Here is a 23,431-nt window from a genome sequence, read left to right as displayed (position 1 = left end):
TTGATTGGTTGACAATTGTGGGCTTGCTTGCTTGAGATTTGAAGTGGACTTGAGAGAGAAGTGAGCCAAGTTGAGGTCCAGGTGCTAAAGTTAGTGCTAAAGTTAGCCACATTAATGCTACAAGTGTGGCGTTAGTGCTAAAGTTATTGTGGCTAACGTTGCACTTGCTGCCTAGTTGGTGTTTTTGGGGCTTAAAAGATACCTCTTGTTTGTGCTCCAATTTCATGCCCACTATAGAGTATTATATATCATTGGAAAGCTCTGAATGTCAGCTTTCCAATGCAACTGGAATCACCTCAATTGGACCTCTATAGCTCAAGTTATGTTCCTTTGAAGTGGACATGGTCACTGGCATAGTTGCCAGCGTTACTGGAAAACTTGAGTGCCAATAACGCTAGCGATCAGGGCTTCATTATTGCCAGTTTCTGGAGCTCAAACTTAGTGTCCACCCCATACTATTATATATTTTTGGAAAGCCCTGGATGTCTACTTTCCAATGCTATTGGAAGCGCATCATTTGGAGCTCTACAACTCGAGTTACACTTCTTGGAAGGTGAAGAGGTCAGCTGGCCTTAATACAGGTTGATACCATGTTCATCATTGCACTTTCGGGCAGGTTTGCTCCCTCAAATTTAGTGTCAACCATGTAGTGCGATATATTCTTGGAAAGCTCTGGAATCCTACTTTCCAATGCCACTAGAATCACCTCATTTGGAGCTTTGTGGCTCAAGTTATGCGTGTTTGAAGAAGGCATAGTCAGGCTGCCAGGTGGGACTTTTGCCCACGTTAACTATCACGTTAACTAAGTTAACGTGGGAGTTAACGTGGCTCATAGTGGCTTGTGTGGGCTCATTCCAATGTTAGTGACAATGTTGGGTGTCACTAATGTTGGCAATCACCTCCCTTCTTCACGTTAGCTTCCACGTTAACTAGGTTAACGTGGGAGTTAACGTGGCTTATTGGGGCTTGTGTGGGTTCCTTCCAACGTTAGTGACAATGTTTGGTGTCACTAACGTTGTCGACCACCTTGTTTCTTCACGTTAGCTTCCACGTTAACTAGGTTAACGTGGGAGTTAACGTGGCTTATTGTGACTTGGCCAACGTTAGTGATAAAGTTGAATGTCACTAACGTTGGCTTCCCCTTTACTTCTTAACGTTAGAGGCCACGTTAACTAAGTTAACGTGACAACTAACGTGGCCACTTATGAGCTTGGTCCAACGTTAGTGATAATGTTAAGTGTCACTAACGTTGGCTCCATTTCCTTTCTTCAAAGTTAATGCCACTAACTTTTCTCACTAACGTTGGGGCTTTCCTTCCTTCCACGTTAGTGCCCACGTTAGTGTAACTAACGTAGCCACTAACGTGGCTTCTTCTCTTCTTCTTTTGGCCTGAAATCAATCAAACCAAGTGCATCAAAGTCTTGCTCTTAATCATGAGATCATGCATCATCCAATTTATCATATAATTCATGCAAAATTCTCATGAGATCATGTAAAGTGCATAATGTATGCTTGAATCAAGATGTAAGTGAATATCTACCCAAAACTAGCATATTTTCCAAGAAAATGCATGAAACTACCTTAAAAACAGTAAAGAAAAGGTCAGTGAAACTGGCCAAAATGCCCTGGCATCACTTGGGCTTGATATTTACATTGGGAAGAGTTTGGCTTGTTGTAGTATAACGGAGGTGTTTGCCATGAGTGTTGCCCATACGCAATTGGTTCCTCCCTTAATTGATTCTCCCACTCCATGAAGCCATCCCAACTTGAATTCGTCATACCCTACAAAATACTCACAACCAAACTCCAAGGAACAAGGGTGATAGCTCATAGAGAAAGTAGAAAATAAAAACAAAAGACATTAACAAACAAGAAAAACAAACACCTAAATATAAACAAAAATAACCAAACAACCAAAAAGTAAGATATTCACACTATCAACATATTTACAACAACCAAAAGATAGCACTCAATTGAATCCCTGACAACGGCGCCAACTTTGACGAGGAAGAATTTTGTTGTATGGTTCAGAATTAATCAAAACAAGAATCAATTCGTTAGTAGCATAGTCCAAACCAACAACGAATTCTCTCAATCAAATGTTTTAAATTCAAATTATAATAACCGAGATCAAGAGTACTTCAACCTCGGGTCGTTCTCCCTAGGACGCAATTGTAAGTGTTTCTCTTTCGGTTGTGAGGAAAAGGGGGTTTTCAAGCAAGAAATAAAAGATTAAAAGAACGAAGCAATAAAAAAACCAAGAAATATCCAAAATCGATGTAAAAACAAGTAGAGAGAAATAAGATCAAAACTTAGTGAAAATGCTATAAATGCAATAAAAGAGCCTTGACTTGGGAATGAGGATCCAAGGAATCCTATCATCGCCATAACCACAACTATGGTAATTATGATGAGTCAATCTCGCCTAGTCAACCCCAACCATCGAGGAGTAAGTCAAGCAAGCATAATTGACCTTAATTCATTAGTCCTAGCTTACTTACCAAACTAGTGGATCAAAGGCTAGCGTCAATGGAAACAAGAGTCAACTAACTACCCAAGAATTACCACTAAATGTCGGACATTATGACTCTAGTATCCTAGGAACTCAAACCACAAGCCAAGGTGGGAAAATCTACTCAAAATCCATAATTGGCATTTTCACAAACACCTTGTGTGCATGAAAGTAAAGCATGGAAAATTGTAAAGAAAAATAGAAAGCTATAACCAATTGTGCACAAAATCAACAATAAACATCCAAATAAGCATAAAGAAAGCATGAAACATTAAATTCATTAATCAAAATTTCAAGAACTCAGAGTTGCAATTATAAACAAAGTACTTGAACCAAAGGAAATGTAAATAAAGACAATGTACTTAAAGAGGAATTAAAGAGTACTTACAATTAAAGGAACAGAATCCAAAGTCAATCTTGCTATAAAATGCTACAATTGAAATTGCATAAACCCTAGGAGAGCAATGCTACACTACTCCTACTCCTACTCCTTTGGAAGCTTCCTAATACTAAGAAAAACTAAATTAAAACCTAATAAAAAGCTCCCTTTCATATGTGTTGAATCCCCTTATATAGCACTCCAAATTCAGCCTCAACCCTTCAAAATTTGGCCCAAAAGCACCCAGAAATCGTAAGGCACGTGTTTCTTTAATGCAACAACGTGCAGGGACCTGTGCAGACGCACAGATGCGTGCGTCCGCACACTCGGCTGAAAATTGACCATTGCATATGCACAGGTGCGTGCGTACGCACACATAGATTTTCTCGCTTGTGCACGTGCACGCAAGGCTGTGCGCACGCATACTTCGCTGTGTGTGCTTTTCCTTGTCTTCTTCATGTTTTCTCCCTTGTCCATGCTTTCTTCCACTTTTGCCCGTCCATTCTTGCCTCCAAGGCCTAAAATCACTCACAACCCACATCACGGCATCGAATGACATAAAAATGGAATTAAATTGCTCTATTAAAGCACAAAATCGTATGTTTTCACATTTAGGTTCACATTAGGGATCAAACACAAAAGTATGCTATTCTGGTGCTTAAGTGTGAGTTCATATGCTAGAATCCATCCAAATTGAGTCAACATATACCATCAAATATGGACTCATCAATCATCAATTTTACAAATTATTTTCAATAAAATGTTCAAATCCAAAAATTAGAAATAATATACTTAATATCTTTATTTTCCAAAATAGTAGTATCATTATTTTAAAATATTAATTATTTAGTCCAAATCATATAAAAATCCTTATTATTTTACAACTACCAACTTTACAATTTAAATATATAAAATAACTCAATAATTGTAAAATTAGATGAAATCTTAATTTAAATAGCCCAAACTCATTATTTTTGGATTTCTAGAACTTTAAGTTGTAAATAGAAATTAATCCATAATTATAGAGTTTGGATGAAAACCTTAATTTATTTCAAATTCAATTAATCAAAACTACCTTTAATTACCTTCCATAAGATAATTTATGAAATTAAAACTATAAATAAATATATGGTCTGAGATTAGTTCAAAATAGGACTTTTCAAAAGTCTTGGGTCTTAAACAGGAAAGTAAACGACATGAATGTAAAGTACAAGAAAATAAAGTGCTTGAAATATAAATTGCTAGAAATTAAAGATTGAAAATATTAGGGATTGGAGATGCTGATCTCTCTTGACTCAATGAACCTCTTCTTCCTCTTATTCAAGCAATGTTTAAATCTATGGCGGATCATAAATTATTGAGTCCAAATTCCTTCGTTACTCAATTTCTCAAATCATGATCAAATGCCAATTCCTTGATCTAATGTTCATGAAATGAGGTGAAGCACAATGTCTAATCCCAAGCCACACAACTCATAAGACCCCAATTTTAAAGTGATTATATGTCACGTATCAACTTTGGATCAAAATCAAACTCATTGTGAGAAGAGAGCTTCAAACTGAATTGCTATGATTCCTCTCCCAAGGTTCCCATAGAATTCTAATAGATCCAATTCCTCTTCCGATGGAATTGAATCTTTGAAGCACAAAAGCTCTCTCTTAGATAAACAAAACACAATTTCTAATCTCATACCACAAAACTCCAAAGATCCCAATATTAGAGATGTTACATGTCATAATACCAATTCTAAATTAAGATCAAATTCATTATGCAAAGAGAGTTCAAACTGAATTGCTATGATTCCTTTCCCAAGGCTCACATAAAATTATAATAGATCCAATTGGATCTTTGAAAAATAGAACTCTCTCCTATGTATGATGATAGAATCAAAAAGAGAAGAAGAAATAAACATCAATTCAATTAAAATGCAAACAGAGCTCCTTTTCCAAATGCAGAAATTAAAGACTCATAATACTTACAAGAGTGATATGGAAGAAATAGAAGAGAAGTGAAGTATGGAAGGGAGGGGTCCGAAGACCCACTCCCAGTGGTGTGTGCCCAAGATGTGTGTGTGTGTGTGTGTGTCCCTCTGAATTCCTCCTTTTTCATGAAACTAAGGCCTATATATAGGCTATCCTAAATTACAAACTTAAATGAAATTGAAAACAAATTACAATCAAACAAAAATTAACTATTCTAGATGCTTCTTGTGGCCTTGATTAGTTGGAAATTGTGGCTTGAATGAGGGTTGGAGTGGGCCTGGTTGAAGGTTGGTGGATGCAGGGAGAAGTTGGCATGTGGTTCAAGTGCCACATTGGTTGGCACGCCCAATAGAAATTGCTCCCTGGAGTGTGACCCACATTGCACCGCTAAAAGGATGGAGTTTTTTGGGCCCAAAATTGAACATTCAATATAGTGTATTATATATTTTTGGAAAGCCTTGGATGTCAGCTTTCTAATGCCGCTGAAAGCGCCTCATTTAGACCTCTGTAGCTCAAGTTATACTCTTTTGAAGGTGAAATGGTCAGTCTATCAAAATGCCCCAGCGTGCCACGCCCACTGGCACACCTACCACATGCCCAGCTTGCAAGTTTGGCCTGCCACACCTTCAAACATGCCATATCACATGCCCAGCTTTTAAGATTCAGCGTGCCACACCACTTCACATGCCATAGCGCACGCCGATTTTGTAACACTGAAAGAATAGTCATTTTGTCCTTCAGATTCAATGTCCACTATGAAGTGTTATATATTGTTGGAAATCTCTAGATGTCATCTTTCTAACGTCACTAAATTTGCATCATTTGGACCTCTAAATCTCAAGTTATATGCCTTTGAAGATGAAGAGGTCAGGCTGGCATTTCTGTAGAGACATGTTGTGCTCCTTGTGCTTTCGGGGTAAGTTTCAACCTCATATCCAATGTCCATTATAAAGTGCTATATGGTTGAAAGGCTCTAGAAGTCAACTTTCTAATGGCACTGGAAGCAACTCAACTGGAGCTTTATAGCTCATGATATCCTTGATAGAATGGGGAGATGTCAGCTGGTGTCACTGCAGCGGCATGCTGTGCTCACCTTATGTTTTTGGGGTGAATTTCTTCCTTAACTCCAATGTCCACTATAAAGTGTTATATATGATTGGAAAGCTTTGGAAGTCAACTTTTGAATGACACTGAATCCACCTCATTTGGAGCTTTGTAGCTCAAGTTATGTTCCTTTGAATGTGCAAAGGTCAGGCTGGCGTGTGACCCAGCGTGCCACGCCTTCGTACACGCCCAGAGTGCACTCCAGGATGAGAGTTTGCATCTCTAGGAAGTTGGCCTGGTGTGCCATACCCAGGCACGCCTGTGGACATTCCAGTATAGAGGGCTTGGCCTTCAAACACACTAGTGGACACGCCTAAAATGCTGGACCAAGATTACTTCTCTAGAACTCAACCCTGCCGTGCCACACCCAGGCACACCCATGAACACGCTAGTATAGATGGCTTGGAGTGCCACGCCAGGGAAACGCTGATGAGAGAGACTTTTGCGTGGTCTAGAAATTTGCGGATAAATCCTCGTTGCAAGTGTAGTTTCTAAACCTTCAAAAGTCCTTTCATACAAACGTTTTGGTTGTCACAAGTAACAAACCCCTAAATAAATTGATAACCGAAGTATTTAAACCTCGGGTCATCTTCTCAAGGAACTGCAGGGAAGTATGTTCTTATTATTGGCTATGGAGATTGCAAATTGGGGTTTTGAGAAAGAGGAGCAAGTAATTTAGGTGGCAATTAAAGTAAATGAAGAACAAGTAATTTAAATAGCAAGTGAACTAAATAAATGACTGTAAATAGACTTTTGGCAAGGTATGAAAAATTAGAGGTCCTATCCTCACTATCCTTATAAATGATGATAATAATTGAATCTTCATTCCACTTTGTTAGCCTTTACTAAGATAAAGGAAGGTCAAGGGATTAATTGGATTGATCTTCGGATCCTATTTTAATTTCTAAGAAAAGATTGGGATTCTTGAAGTTCAATTCAATTAACAAAGATAACAATTATCAAGCATGTTTGAGTTTGATAACTCCTGAGTTACTGATTTCTTAACTAAAACCAAAAGGAGAAAAGTAAATCTACTGGAATAAGAATGTCTTCAGATTGGGAATAATTGTAACTAATAAATAAAAGAAAGCAATATTAACTGAAATACCTCAAATAACATTAATCCAAAATAATAATCTGTAATATGGAAGAATTCATAAATTAAATTGCCAAAGTAAATAATCAACTAAAGTAATGAATAAAAGTAAAAGAGAAGCTTAAAGTAAAGGAATATTAAACCTGGGATCGAGAGTCACTCCCAAACTAAGAGAAATCCTAAATCCTAATCCTAAAAGAGAGAGAGAGAATCTCCCTTTAAACTAAATCTAAATCATGAAAACTAAAACTAAAGTCGTCTCCCTATGAATGGATGCATTCCCTCACTTCACAACCTCTGGTCTATGCCTTCTGGACTTGGATTTGGGCCAAAAAGGGCTTCAGAAATCGCTAGGAGCGTTTTCTGCAATTTTTGGTGCGTGGCCTCTGTCACGCGTCCGCGTGGGTCACGCGGTCGCGTCATTCGGAGCTTTTCTTGTCACACGGTCGCGTCAGTCATGCAGCCGCGTCATATGTGTTTTGCTTAAGGCGCGCGGTCGCGTCAGTCATGTGGCCGCGTCGCTGTTGATTCGCGCTTGGCATGCGTCCGCGTCGCCCATGCGATCGCATGGATGCCAGTTTCTTTAGAAACTCCGTTTTGTGCTTTCATTCCGTTTTTGTATGTTTCCTTTCCATCCTTTAAGTCATTCCTGCCTTAGAAGATCTGAAACTACTCAACACACTAGTCACGGCATTGAATGGAATTAAAGGTAATTAAAATAATTAGTTTTAAAGCATAGGAAACATGTTTTTCACATACATCACATAATGAGGAAGGGAAAGTAAAACTATGCAATTAATATGAATAAGTGGGTGAAGGATTGAATAAATCACTCAAACTAAGCACAAAATATATCATAAAATATGGGTTTATCAAGCTCCCCACACTTAAACAATAGCATATCATCATGCTAAATCCAAGTTGAAAAGTAAGGTTAAAGTGATGGAATGTCATGTAATGCAATCTAATCTAAATGCAACTACCTAAATGAATGATGCATCATGCAATTCTAATTTTTATTCACTTGTATATAAAGCTTGCATGTAGTTAAATTAACTTACATTCTCGAGGAATCATATATATATATATATATATATATAGCCAAGCCTTAGATAGTGATAAAGTGCCTTTACAATTGAAATGGGAGAGAAAAGTATTTTATAAACTTGCAAGACAATTAATAATTTAAACAGGGATAAGTGTTAATGAGCTATTGAACCCTCACTGGATTTTGTGTTTACTCTCTAATCACTCAGTGTTTATTGGGTTAATCACTCTATTCTTCTTTTTATTCTTACTTTCTATAACTTTGTTCTTCATCTAACCAATCAACAATCATAAAATATAGTCATACCAAAAATCATGAGGTCTTTAAGTAAGGTTGTAATGGGGCCAAGGTAAAGGTAAGGGTATATGTATAAGGCTAGGTGAGCTAATAAGTGAATCCTTAATTAGACTAAGATCTCACCTAACATACATACTTTCTAAATCAAAGCTTCTTTACCTATTTTCCATATTTTCTCACTTTTGATGTTACATGCTCATATCTCAATATTTATTTTTATCCCATGTGCATTGCTTTATTTCACAATTGGGGAATTCTTTTTGTGTCCCCTTTATTCATAACACTTTTTTTTTTGCACATGGTAATTCAATTATTTTGATTTTACATGAGCATGCTTCCCAAAACTTTTATGTTGAGTTATTTTAATTCTTTTCTACCCTTTTGTTTTTATCATCCATGTTCCCAATAGGTTTTCCCACATTTAAACTATACATAATTTTCTATCTTAAGCTAACCAAGGATACAACTTGGGATTTTATTTGTTTTTCTGCTTAAGGCTAGTAATGTGGCTAATAGAATAAAAGGGGATTTAAAGGCTCAAGGGGGCTAACAAGGGTGATGTATAGGGTAGGCTATTTTGGGATAAGTGAGCTAAAATCAAATAATGGCCTCAATCACTCTCTTGGTATGTATTTCTATTCTATAATCAGACATATAGATTCAAACAAAGTAAAGAACACCAGAATAAACAAGAAGGGTGGAACACACAGGAATAAAATATTATGGTTTGAATGTAACCATACAAATAAGCTCAAAACTCACAGGTTGTGTGTTCTCTAGCTCAAAAATCATTTATCAGTTATGTATGTCATGCAGGTTTAGTTAAAAATTCCCATTATTCTCAATGTAAAACATAAGGTGGCCTTAAAGTTCTAGTGTTTCTCCTTGATGAAATGTTGTTTAATTAACTAACATGTAATGCTATATATACAAGGTGTGGGTTGTTTTGATTCTGTTAAAGTCTCTAGTTTACTTCCTTTTTCTTTTCAATCTATTCCGAGTTATCTTATGCTAAAAAGGGTAAACTATACTAATCAATCCACAATTTCTATAACTAATAAGTTAGAATTGCAACTAAACTATATGGCTAAAATATGAACTAAAGTGCAACATGTAGAAAATAGAGTAAAAACACATAAAAACAACAATGTATAAGTACTGAAAAAATGAAAATAAAAATAAAGAGAAAATACAGAAAAAGTAGAAAAATAGAAAGAGTATGTAGTGGTTCACCAAAAATATACGCCAGAGATGGCGACCTGTAACGACCCAATTTCTGGTACGTCATGATCATACTAGAAACTGAGTGCTACCAACTTGTCTTCCTAATTATTATTTATTATTTATCATATGAGCCTGATTCGTTGTTAAAAACGTAGTTAATTTGCGAGGTACTTTTTTTTAAACGCTTGGATTAATAAACAGAATCATTAATAATCAAGTCACAAATGATAACAGATAATACAGTTATAAACAACCACACAGAACTACATCACAAGTAGTTGACAATATTCGGTGATCCAGCCTTTGTTAGAGTATAGAATTTTAGTTAGAACACCCCTAGATATAGCTAAATAATAACTATATACATATATATACATAAAATATCCCAGGTCCTAACCTGTTCAAGAAGTCCCTAAGCTGGCACCCAGGCTAACCTAGACTCTATACTCACCTAGTCCCTCTAAACTACTAAAGCGAGGGAAAGTACGTTCTAGGTCTTCAAAACTCAAGTCAGGTGGAACGTCATCAAAAGGTGGAAGGTCGTCTACTACTCCTCTGCATGATCATATGTTATCAGAGAGCGTCTCTCAAGTATTTCATCGAGTGGCCATAAAACAGCAACATTGTACGGAGGACATAGGCTAAAGTTTATAGATAAACAGGGTGCAGACGTTGGCTGGCCTCACAATATATACATATAAACAAGTAACAGAGTTCACTCTAGACTCAGAAGACTACCTAGAGCAGAATCTTCTTTGCAGAACTGTCATCAGCAAACTACGGAAGGGTACTCATGCTTCCATCTAAAGGGGGAAAGGAGAGAGAAGGGGTAAGAACTGGGGAGTTCTTAGTAGGGTCGGGGTTATTAGTTAAGTTCATTAATTCTATGTTGTTTAGAAGACTATTAGCAGAATACAAAGAAGTAGTAATTAGAAAACACAGATAAGTAGAGAAGATAGAGAAAACAGATAGCAGAACACAAACAGAAGAATACAAGAAAATAACACAAGCGCAGAGAATGGAATACAAACAAGGAAAGCATACATTCATACCACAATCATAACAAAGGAAATGCGCAACCAAGTATGATGCATGTCTAGCCCTAGCGCAGGTAATAAGCTCATCTGTCGGTTTTTACCCGCTCCCGACGTAACCCGAAGCAGCTGAAACGGGTATGGTTTTCCAGTCAGCATAGGTATAGTTCTCACTAACCGACATATGCGTCATATCCTCTGTAAGCAAACTCTGCCTTACAGGTGGCGGCATTCCAGCCGTGTATTAAATAATATTCTCTGTAAGCAATCCTTGCCTTACAGGTGCGGCATTCTAGCCGTGTATGAATTAATATCCTCTGCAAGTGATCCCAGGTCATCAGTTGCAGCTACAGCTCGCAATAGCTGTGTAACACTGGAGAACGTTCTATGGTCGTACCACTATCTATCTGACTGCCTTCATGCAGCAGATCATTACATAATCATTCTCATTATCATCATTCATTATCATTCTCATTATTCATCATCATTTCCACATTCTTATGCAGTACCTCTTTCTTTCTCTGTTCAATCATACTGTACAAACTTTACATCTTTCACTTTTACAATATCCTGGCTCAAACCATTTCTCTTTATCATATTATTCTTTTCTCTTTGTATCTCTTTACTTTACTCTGGTTACTCTGTGCTCTGTGTTACTTTATTCTGCTCTGATTTCTCTGTTTAACATGTGTATTTAAAGCTTATGTAAATTTCGGTATGAATAGTTAGCCTGTCCCAGGTATAGGTTCATTAAGTATATACTAAAATAGTTTAACTTTTCATATAACACCTAACCCTAGTCGCAACTCAAGTACTAACTAAGTTGCCCTAGTCCGTTCACTAGTCTCTGTCTGTTTTTCTGTCATTAAAATTTTACAGACTTTTTCTTTGGTTTTTATCTTTTCTTTAACTTTTTATCTTTTCTTTATCTTTGCCTCACTATCATGTTATTACCACTCCCTAAGTGTTTGATGAAGGTAATTATGAGATTCTGCACTTAAAGTTGTCTTTCTAAAGCTTTTACAGAAAACTGCCTTTTTCGTATTATTTTATTATTTTTATTAAAATATTATTTTTAATTAAATATTATTATTTAATATTTTATTATTATTTATTATTTTAATACTAAATTTTCGAAAATTAACTTACTTTTACTTTTAACCTTTAAAATTCACTTTTTACCACCCGTAACTTTTAATATTTCCACTTTTACCACCCTAACTTCCAGAAATTACCATATAACCCCTTAAACACCAAAAATTTTACTTCCTTGCCCTTTCTAAGATCTAAAAGGTGTTATTCAATTTTCTTCACCACACTCAAAGTGTTCTTCGTGTTCTTCGTATATTCTTCAAATTCTTTCTCTATTTTTACCCGTTTTTCAGTCTTTTCAGCAACCGATTTTTACCAAAATTCAAAATAAATTTCCAGCCAGTAAAACCCCATCTTTCTACATGATTTTAACACAAATTGAACCTCAATTTAAGCTCTAGGGTTTCGTTTTCCAGCAGCCACAAGAACACACATTCATAGCTTGAATTTCATCAAATTTCATCAAATTTTCACCAAAATTTCAACAAGAATTACTCATACAAACAATCAATTTCAAGCACAGCCAAACCATATCATAATCACACAACTCAAACAAAATCAATCAAGATTAAATTCGTCAATCCCTACCTGGTTTTGCTGCTCCTAATTCAATTAAACTTTCAGGTGGTCCTTAAGCACTTTTTCCTCCTAAATCACATCAAGAAAACACATATTAAAGCATGTTTCCTTGAAACCAAATCAAAAGAGAGATGCTGCAGCCAACTCACCTTGATTCCAGCCTTGATAATTCATATGATCATGTAAAGAAAGAAGAGAGGATTATTTTGGTCGGATTGGAATTTTGATTTGAGTTTTAGTTCAGCAGAAATCAAGCTTTGAAGATTTGGAACTAAGAACTTTTCACTCTTTTTCTCTCTACCTATTTTCGGCCACAAAGTGAAAATGAGCCAGCCTTGGGGGTTTTGGGGGTGTAGGGTGAGTTGTGATTGGTTGTCTTGGAGGTGGATTAAAATAATATTAAAATATCTCAGGTGTATAACTACTAAAACTAGATGTATCGGAACACTTGCAAAAACATCTCTAAAAATTATTTTCTGAGCTACCAGCATAAATGACACTAGTAACATATTTATTATGAGAATAAGACATGTCTAATGAGGCCTTAGCATTGCTAAAGTCATCAGAGAGTGCTGGTGCTAAGCTGCACTAGTAAACCGTAAACCCAGTTAAACTGATTTTCCTGTTTTCTACTAAAACTGACCAGGTAACCTTATAATATCATTCAAAAAGCTTCTAATACTAATATAATTATAATATTATCCTATTATCTCTCTCTTCTCATGAATCAAGTCCGGTTCATCAAACAGAGACTATTTACGAAAATCAGAATCAAAACTGCCAACCGATACAGTTCAAAAACTAGGTTCTTCGTGACTGCGTTATCGAGCATGCCTCTAAAGAGGTTTTGGCTTAAAGATGACATAATGACAATGAGTATCGAGATACTTGTTGATATAGAAGAGGTGTTCTCTTTACTGATCTTTCGGAGAAATCCGTGCCTTTAGAAAAGATCTCGCGTACTCAAAAATCAGGGTTGTTACATGACCTCCCCACACTTAAAATGTAGCATCGTCCCCGATGCTCACTCAAGCAGGGTGTGAAGGGGTGTCATCACTGGAAGGGTGGGTAGCTGGGGTCTCTGTGGTGGTGATCTGAGGGTCTGACTGCTGTGGAGGAGGTGCTGACTGAAGAGGGATCTCAGGGTCTACAGCCTGAATCAGGGGTGGAGCCTCCTGATGTGATGCTTCCTGCTGGGTGCCTGCCTGCTCTGCCTCGCTCTGCGGATGGGTCTCTACCTCGGGATCATCCGCCTCCTCCTCAGATGCCTTGGATGGTGTGTCAGGCTCGGAGGGGATGTCGCCAGAACGTATCATCAGCTTCAGGTGCTCATAGCGTCGCTTGTTGCGACGCTCCATCTGGTCAATCCGTCGAAACAGGCGGTGCACTAGATGATAGATGGGCTCTGGGGCAGGTGGAGGTGCAGTGGTGGTAGCAGGGGTAGCTGTGGAAGAAGAGGGGGGCCGGCAAATACTGTGGCTGTGTCAGCAGTAGCAGTGAGGAAAGGAGGTCTGTAGCCCAAAGCCAGAAAGTTCCTGCTGTGAGGGATAATCTTCTTGCATTCTGCAGCAGGTGGCTTTTCATCAGCATCCTCCCAAGGCACGTCAGCTCGACGGCCTAGCTGTGTAATCAAATAAGAAAAGGGAAGAGTGTCTCGGACGTGGACCCTGGCCATATAGTACCAGATAAAGCATGGCAGGTACAGGTCCTTACCCCCCATCACACACTAAAGGAGAGTGACCATAGCGACTGGTATCTCAGTCTCATGAGTACTCGGTATAATGAAGTTATTAAGAATCTGATGCCATAGCCGAGCCTCATCATTCAAGTAGATCCGCTTGATTCCCTTTGGCATGGTGGTGTTCTGACCCATAATCCAAGGAACTGTCGAGTCAAGGGCTATCCGGGCCTTGACTGCATCCCAATCAAATCGCATAAAGCGCATGTCTTCCTCAGCTTTCTGATAACTATCCAACTGATCAGTCTTAGGCAGAAGCTTCAAAACATCTTCAATGGCCTCTTCAGTAACCAGAATCTGCTTCCCTCTGAGGTTCACTGCATCTAGGGAAGTCTTGAAGTAATTGCAGTAGAATTCTCTAACCCAAGATGTATTGACCTCAGTCAGCGGTCTTTCCAGGAAGAACCAGCCTCTTTGTTTGATCTGGTCAGAGGTGTATTGCTGGAGTTCTTCTGGGATCTTCAGAGTCCTCTCCAGGTATAGGTTCCTGGAGGTTGCAAACACCGGATACCTCAGCTCACAGTATCGGTTTGCAAACTTTACTGGATCAGTAGCAGGGATTAACTGGTCGGCCTTCTCCTGCGGGGTAAAATTTTTCTCCCGCAAGGAGGCATCATGCATGAGATCTATGATAGACATAGAGGCTTCTCCTCTTTTCTGTTTGCCAGTTGTTGCCTTTTCTTTCCCTTTTCTGTGGGAGTTCGACATCCTGAAAAACAGAATTCAAGGATATAATAAAAATAGGAAAACAAGGAGGCAATTAACAAAAGAAGAACATAGTGGTAAAGGAGCAGGAGAGTAATGAATATAAGCTAAGTAAATGTGCATTAAGGATTGAATAGGAGTTAAAAGTTCGAAAAGAAGAATTTACAATCCAAAATGGAATAGAATTCATGTGAAATAGAAAAATAAACATCATGCCTTGGTTAGAGTGTTAAGAGAAAGTGAAAGAAAATCCGAAAAGAAGTTTTTCAAAGGTTAGGTTAGTTAGAATTGAAAAAGAGTTTAGGAAGGGAAAATTAGTGAGTTAGTAGAAGTGGGTTAAAGTAAGTGGCATAATGAAAATATTCCAAGTAACAAGTATTCACAGTTAGAAGCGAGAAGTAACTCATATCCAAACAGGTAAAACAGTTTGATGATAATTCAAATAGATATAGAGAAAGCAGAAATTGGAATCAAACATCAAAAATGCAGTGTAGGAACTAGGAAATCAAAAAGGATAAGAAAACTTGCCCGGGCATTCATGAATAGTTTGGTTAAAGCAGAGTAAAATAGATTTCAAAATGGCAAAACCAAAATATGAATGGAAATATTTTACAGAAATTTGGACAACATTCCGGCTAAAATTGGATTGTCCCAGAAAAAGAAACAGCAGCCAAATAGTTCATATGAATCAAAATTAAAGCTGTACTTACATATAAGGAATATAAACAAGAAAATTCAGAGTAAAGAGCATCATGAAACAAGAAATTATAGCATATGAACAAAACTAACAGCACACAGCATCAACAGAATTGCGAAAATAATGAAACAAGAAACAAGAATAGTGCAATTGAACAGACCTAAATCCACTAACCACATCCTAGGCTACCTAACATCGTAAAATCCACTACAACATGCATATCTAACTAGCCTAAAGATGAACAATAACAGAAAAAAATAGGAACTAATGACGAAAGGATAAAAGGGTGGCGTTCGGCGGAACCTGGTAGGCGAACTAGGGAGAGTAGGCAGAAAGGTGGCTGGGGGTGGTGGTGACGGCGTCTGGCGCGGCGCGGCGGCGGTGATGCTGTTCAGAGGGGCAGGGAGAGAAAGTAGGGGTAATGGGGGTAGGGGGAAGAGGGGAACGGGTGGGTGGCGGATGGGGGCGCGGATGGGATGGGGTGATGGCGGTGGGTGGTAATCGTGGAAGGGGGCAGTGGCGTTGGAGGGAGGGAAGAGAAGGAAGAAGAAGAAAGAAGGGGGAAGGAGGAAGGGGGGTGGATGGCGGGAGGTTCTGGGTGGTCGGCGGTGGTCGGTGGTGGCGTGGTGTGGCTGGGTGGTGGTGGTTGGATTGGAGGAGAAGAGACGGAGAAGAAAGGCTTGGGGGGGCGCGACTGGTAGGGTTCGCGTGGCTGGGGGGTTATAAATTTGAATCCACGCGGCCGCGTGGGGACGCGGTCGCATGGCTGGAGCGAAAAAAGGGTGTGACGTGATCGCGTCCTGGAGGGCAAAAAGAGTAAATGACGCGATCGCCTGGGGCATGCGATCGCGTCGCTGGAATTTGTGCTAAACGCACAAATCCAGCGTCGTTTCAACGCAACTCTCTGTCTCCTTTTGGGGTGTGGTGCAATCCATGCGACGCGATCGCGTGGGATTGGTATTGTGCAAGTGACGCGATCGCGTGGGTCAATTGTGCAAAACGCACAATGGCCGCACGATTCCAGCCTAACTTTCTGGACGTTGGATCTTTACGCCGATCTCCAGGTCACGCAGCCGCGTGGGTGACGCAGTCGCATGGGTAATGTTTTACACCGTTTGACGTGATCGCATGGATGATGTGGTCACGTGGAGCACCTTCTCTTCTTTTTTTTTTTTACTGAAGTATGCAGAATGCAATGATTAATATGAATGCGATGCAAAATTCCAGGTTCAATATTATAAAATAAAATAAAACTTGAAAACAAACACAACGAAGTAAAAATTGAAAAATGAATGATCATACCATGGTGGGTTGTCTCCCACCTAGCACTTTTAGTTAAAGTCCTTAAGTTGGACATTGGATGAGCTTCCTATTATGGTGGCTTATGCTTAAATTCATCCAGAAATCTCCACCAATGCTTGGAATGCCAATAGCCTCCGGGGTCCCAAACTAGGCACGTGAAGCTTCTGAGCAGCTTCAAACAAATTCTCAGACTCCCGGGGTGACGAATGTCAGCATAGATTCCAGGATCCCAAACTTTGCTTTTAAATCCGCCTTCGTCTTGATCTAAACTTTTCCATCTGGGCGGTTTAGAGATTAGATTCTCACCAGGATAACCAAACATTTTTCGAGATCTATCCGGTTGATCATGATGCCAATCCGTGCACTTCATGTTGAAGCATGGAACCTTATTGAACCTTGTGCACCAGCTCTGAGTACGAGCCATTTCCCTTTTACTCTTAAAGCCACAAAGAGCTCTAAGCTGGCCATCTGTTTCAAGCAAACCATATTCAAGTGGAAAAATACAGTTAAAAGTTAAGGATTGTAACCACTTGAAGCTTGTATTGGGTGGTAATGGCCATGGGGTAGGTGGTTCCAGTGGTTCTGTGAGTTCTACTCCCTTGTGCTCTTCTGTGAAATTCTCCACTTCTTTGCAAGACTCTTCAAGTGTTTCCATGTCCTGATCAAAGCCATCTATGTCCTCCTCATCACTTGTGTCATAGACTGGAGGTTGAGAGAAATTTACCTCCGTATCATCTTCGTATTCGCTTGGAGAAGATTCTTCGATCTCAGAGAATTCACTTGCGGATGCAAGTTCATTATCATCATCAAGAAAACTTGCTACTTGGATTATTCTGTCTAGTTCTTCAGGAAATACCTGCCTTGGGGATTGCGCACAATCCTCCTTAGCATCAATTGAACATCCTTGACAGAATTTTCCACAACTCTGGCTTCCCATGGAAGTTCAGCGTCTCCTAAGTCTTCAACCAACTCTTCTTCTTCAATAATGACAGCTTCTTCTACTTGTTCCAGTACGAAGCCATGCTCTGTCTTGTCCACTGGAGTTTCTAGTATTTTCTTCATGCTACGCTCTTCATTAGACTGTCCACATGGGGCTGTGGAAGGTCCTTGAATGTTCGAATGTCTAGAAGATAATTGACTTATTGATTGCTCCAGTTGATGAAGGGTTGTTTGAAGTCGATTTACTGTTTCCTTGAGGCGAAGCTCTGATTCTCGGGGTGATAGATTTGAATATGGCACAGGGGGAAGTGGTGGTGTTTGGGAGTGATTGGATTGGAGCTAGGGTAAATGAGGATCATGTGGTGGTGAATGGTGAAAAGAAGCTTGTGAGCGTGGTGGTTTGAAGTTATGATGAGAGGATGGCCTATACGAACGTGGTGGGGCTTGTTGGTAGTTACAAGGCTGTCCACCATGTCTATTTGCTTGGTATGCATTATAGAATTGTCTTTGTCCATGATATCTTGGAGGGTGTTGTTGCCTAAAGGGTTGATCAAATCCTCTTGGCTCCATCCATCTTTGATTGCTCTGACCTTGATGCATATTCTTGTTATAACTTTCATTCCTTTCAATAACATTATAACCAAACTCAAAGCGAAAGGGGTGAGAATTCATAGTAGCTGATGAAAATATAAGGCACACAATTGCAGCTCCCCTGCAACGGCGCCATTTTGATGAGAGAGACTTTTGCGTGGTCTAGAAATTTGCGGATAAATCCTCGTTGCAAGTATAGTTTCTAAACCTTCAAAAGTCCTTTCACACAAACGTTTTGGTTGTCACATGTAACAAACCCCTAAATAAATTAATAACCGAAGTATTTAAACCTCGGGACATCTTCTCAAGGAACTGCAGGGAAGTATATTCTTATTATTGGCTATGGAGATTGTAAATTGGGGTTTTGAGAATGAGGAGCAAGTAATTTAGGTGGCAATTAAAGTAAATAAAGAACAAGTAATTTAAATAGAAAGTGAAATAAATAAATGACTGTAAATAGACTTTTGGCAAGGTATGAGAAATTAGAGGTCCTATCCTGACTATCCTTATCAATGATGATAATAATTGAATCTTCATTCCACTTTGTTAGCCTTTACTAAGATAAAGGAAGGTCAATGGATTGATTGGATTGATCTTCGGATCCTATTTTATTTTCTAAGAAAAGATTGGGATTCTTGAAGTTCAATTCAATTAACAAAGATAATAATTATCAAGCATGTTTGAGTTTGATAACTCCTGAGTTACTGATTTCTTAACCAAAACCAAAAGGAGAAAAGTAAATCTACTGGAATAAGAATGTCTTCAGATTGGGAATAATTGTAACTAATAAATAAAATAAAGCAATATTAACTGAAATACCTCAAATAACATTAATCCAAAATAATAATCTGTAACATGGAAGAATTCATAAATTAAATTGCCAAAGTAAATAATCAACTAAAGTAATGAATAAAAGTAAAAGAGAAGCTTAAAGTAAAGGAACATTAAACCTGGGATCGAGAGTCACTCCCAAACTAAGAGAAATCTTAAATCCTAATCCTAAAAGAGAGAGAGAGAATCTCCCTCCAAACTAAATCTAAATCATGAAAACTAAAACTAAAGTCATCTCCCTATGAATGGATGCATTCCCTCATTTCATAACCTCTGGTCTATGCCTTCTGGACTTGGATTTGGGCCAAAAAGGGCTTCAGAAATCGCTGGGAGCATTTTCTGCAATTTCTGGTGCGTGGCCTCTGTCACGCGTCCGCGTGGGTCACGCGGTCGCGTCATTCGGAGCTTTTCTTGTCACGCGTTCGCGTCAGTCATGCGGCCGCGTCATATGTGTTTTGCTTAAGGCACGCGGTCGCGTCAGTCATGCGGCCGCGTCGCCCATGTGATCGCGTGGATGCTAGTTTCTTTAGAAACTCCGTTTTGTGCTTTCCTTCCATTTTTGTATGTTTCCTTTCCATCCTTTAAGTCATTCCTGCGTTAGAAGATCTGAAACTACTCAACACACTAGTCACGACATCGAATGGAATTAAAGGTAATTAAAATAATTAGTTTTAAAGCATAGGAAACATGTTTTTCACATACATCACATAATGAGGAAGGGAAAGTAAAACTATGCAATTAATATGAATAAATGGGTGAAGGATTGAATAAATCACTCAAACTAAGCACAAAATATATCATAAAATATGGGTTTATCACACGCTCAGGAGACGCCAGCTTCCTTTGCTTGTTTTGTGCTTTTTGCTTCTTTTTCCACCATTTTCTACAAAATTAATCAATTCAAAGAGATCAAAGTAATATATGTCTTAAGCACCAAAACACTCTATAATTAAGCATTATAAATTGATTTCTTACATGAAAAACTATAGAAAAACACATCATGATGTACATGCATCAGCTTTTCTTTTTGCTAAGGTTATCTCATATGAGTATAGATATTGATTGTTAGCCACCATCTCAATGAGCTCATCAGCTTCTTCAGGTGTCTTTTTCATATTAATGGAGCCACCTGCAGAATGATCCAGGGACATCTTGGCCATGTCGAAGAGCCCATCATATAATATATCCAGCTTGACCCAATTAAGGAACATCTCAATAGGGAATTTTCTGAGAATTGACTTGTATCTTCCCTAGGCATTATAGAGGGATTCACCCTCTTCCTGCCTAAAGGTCTGAGTATCTCTTCGTAGTCTAGTCAACCTCATTGGGGGAAAATACTTATTCAGAAACTTGTTGACTACCTTACTCTAGGTGTTCAGGCTCTCCTTGCATTGGACATCCAATCAATCCTTTGCTTGATCTCTCATAGTAAATGGAAAGAGAAGCAGCCTGTAGATGTTAGGATCTACTTCATTGGTTCTTACCGTGTCACAGATCTGCAGGAAGTCAGAGATGAATTTATTGGGGTCTTCTTGAGGGTGTCCATGGAACTGACAACTTTGCTATACTAAAGTGATCATTGTGGGTTGAGCTCAAAATTGTAGGCTCTAATAGGAGGCATACTAATGCTCCTTCCATAGAAGTCAGGAGTGGGAGCTGTGTAAGATCCCAAAGTTCTTCTGGGTTCTGGACTCTCATTTGAATCCATAATGAGCTTTTCCTACTCCTGTATATGCAAAAAAGGAACAAAGAAAGGTGGGAGTCTCTATGTCAAAGTCTAGAGAGCTCCCAGTGAGTTATTCTAAAAGAAATAAAATAAGCTAAAGTAAGCAATTAACAAAAAAATTCGAAACAACAATGCAAGAATTTACCTAAAATTTTTGAAAATTAGAAAGAAAGGGTCTTAAATTTATTTTTTTCGAAATTCAAAAATTAAGAGAGAAAAACTAACGAGACACCAAACTTAAAATTTGAAAGTAAATAAATAAAAAAATTAATTAAAAAAAATTCGAGAATTAAGAAAAAGAAAAATAAGATAAAGATCGAAAATCAAGAAAGATAAACAAGATAGGATTCAAAAATTAAAAAGGAAATTAATTATACCAAAAAGAAAATCACTAATGGGCTACCAAACTTAAAATCAAAAATTAAATAAAATTAAAATGACTAAAACAAAGAAATTTGAAAATAAGGGAGAGATAGCAAAGATAACAATCAAAAAATAAGAAAATAAAAAAATTATTTCAAAAATAAAAAAAGAAAGATAATTAAACAAAAACTAATAAAAATACCTAATCTAAGCAACAAGACAACAGGTAGTTGTCAATCACGAACAATCCCTAGCAACGGCGCCAAAAACATGGTGCGTGAAAATTAAACTCCCATAACTTTACCGGCAAGTGCACCGGGTCATCCAAATAATACCTCAGGTGAGTGAGGGTCGATCCCACGAGGATTGTTGGATTAAGCAAGCAGTAGTTATCTTGCTGGGCTTAGTCAGGTAAACAGTAAAGAGAGTTGTTGGTGAAAACGCATAAGACAAATAAATAAGAAACGCAATAAAAGATTGGTGAGAAATCAATATAGGAAAATAGTTAATGTCTCAAAGATGTTTATCTTTCTGGATTAAAACTTCTTACTAACTATTTTAACAATAAACGATTCATTCTATGGCAAACTGTAAGTGATTAAACCCTAATTCCTTAGCAATTTAATCTCCTCTGATCCTCATCAAACGCCATGGTCAGTGGTCATTCAATTCGAATTAGAGCGTGAAGTTCAGAAAACTATTTTATACCACAAAGGCCCTAATCACCCCAGATCCCGGCTGAACAGATATTCCCATGTCCCCAACGAGTTGTGGATTAGTCGTCTAGGAGGTGTGTTCTTAAGCTGTAGTTCAAGCGACCTTGGTCAGAGTATCACAGACACTCATGTAGAAAAAGGGCCATACTTCCGTTCCACCCAATTTCATTAGATTAATAATGAGATACACCTTCGAATTGAATCAAACATACATTAAAATAGAAAAGTAGTAATATTAATCCATAGAAATAAACAGAGCTCCTAACCTTAACGAGTAGATTTAGTTGCGCATAACTTTACAAAGAAAACAGGTTTCTGAAAAGATGCGGGTGAAGAAGATCTGATGTTTTTGAACCTAAGTGATCTCCTCCTTAAATACTAACCTAATAATAAATGCTAAACCTAAAAGATATTATTTTAAATTAAAAATTACAAAGATAAAATAAGATAAGCCTAAGAAGTGCTAAAATCCACTTGGAGGCCCAATTGGTGAGTGAAACGAGCTGCTTGCTGGCGTTCAGCGTCAGGATTGGGTGTTGAATGCCAGAGAAGGGCAGTGCGTTCTGGTCCTTTGCCCCTTGGCTGGCGTTGAACGCTAGTTTGGGCGTTCAGCAACCAGGGGGGAGCTAACAGCATTTTTCATCCTTACTCCAGGCTTCTCTAAACTGCTACAAATATCACCTAAAACCATAAAAACACAAGAATAACTCAAAGTAGCATCCAAAAGTGAATTTTTCACTAAAACATAATAAAACTTAATAAAATATAAATAAAAATAGCATAAAAACAACTAGAAAAAGGGTATAAGATGCTCACGCATCACTTTCAAAAGCGTGGCTTAAGGCTTTAAAATGCATCATAAGCTTCAAAGCATACCCAAAATTTCCTCTTTACTTCTTTTGAGCTTGTTTTGTGCTTTTTGTCTATTTTTTCTATTATGTTCTAAAAAACATTCATCAACTTAAAGGGGTCAAAGCAATATACAAAAAAAGTTTCAAGGAATCTCTGCAAGCTCAATGATCATCACTATTGCTCTAATCAAGGCACATGCGTTAGTTCTTCTCTCCCTAAGCAACTAGTCATCGCATTTGATATTTTCTTTTCACTATTCTTTATTGTTTTGTTTAAGGTTGTATATGTGTTCATGGAGTGAGTTTGGTGTGTTACACTAAATTTGCATCCTACTGGGTACTTGGTCTAGTTCACAAAGATTATATCACACTAAGTTTGGTGTTCTCACACCAAGTTTGGTGTTTCCATATTCACCATGCAAATACAATAACAACCTCATTATTTTACTTTATTTTGGCTTCCAATTGATTTTATTTTGATTTGGTTTCTTTTAAAAGAATAAGCCTCTGCATTAATTGAATTCTTTCACTTGATAATCCTGTTTCCATCACCATTACTTTTTCTTTTCGTTGATACTTTAGGACAAGTACTCATTCTAAGTTTGGTGTTGGAGGCTATGATCTA

Source organism: Arachis ipaensis, chromosome B7 (genome assembly GCF_059453495.1).
Source record: "Arachis ipaensis isolate K30076 ecotype BB chromosome B7, ASM5945349v1, whole genome shotgun sequence".
NCBI lineage: Eukaryota > Viridiplantae > Streptophyta > Magnoliopsida > Fabales > Fabaceae > Arachis > Arachis ipaensis.
This window is presented reverse-complemented; position numbering follows the sequence as displayed.